Source organism: Plasmopara halstedii, assembly GCF_900000015.1.
Source record: "Plasmopara halstedii genome assembly, contig: Scaffold_2956, whole genome shotgun sequence".
Classification (NCBI taxonomy): domain Eukaryota; phylum Oomycota; class Peronosporomycetes; order Peronosporales; family Peronosporaceae; genus Plasmopara; species Plasmopara halstedii.
The window spans coordinates 1723390-1723817 of NW_020189861.1; positions in this window are offsets into that span (position 1 = coordinate 1723390).

Consider the following 428-nt stretch of genomic DNA (forward strand, 5'->3'; position numbering starts at 1 on the left):
GGGACAGCACGGTCGAGGAAAACCGGCTCAGACGACAACCTATGGTTCCGAACCATCACCCAATGAAGGACTTCCCAACAAAAACCAAGTAGAAACTGCGCTCGAATTAGCTTCGAGACACTTAAGGAAGTTTGTATATGCTATTCGATGTAGGCATAGAGAAGCAAGTCGTATTTAATAATACAGACTACTTGAACTCGGATGCTTTGATGGAGCGATCACAAGACCATACAATTGTGCCATGGACGCCACCATTGTCAATCTTACCAGTCCCAACGCAGCTGTCGTCAACACTTGGTCGTGATGGTGAAGATGAATCCAACATCCGGCCAGTCCGTAAGCGTTGTGAGGTGATGCTCTACCAGGATATACGAAAGCGTTACAACGTACAAAGAGATTCTACGCTCACCGAATTGCAGTCAGTGGCA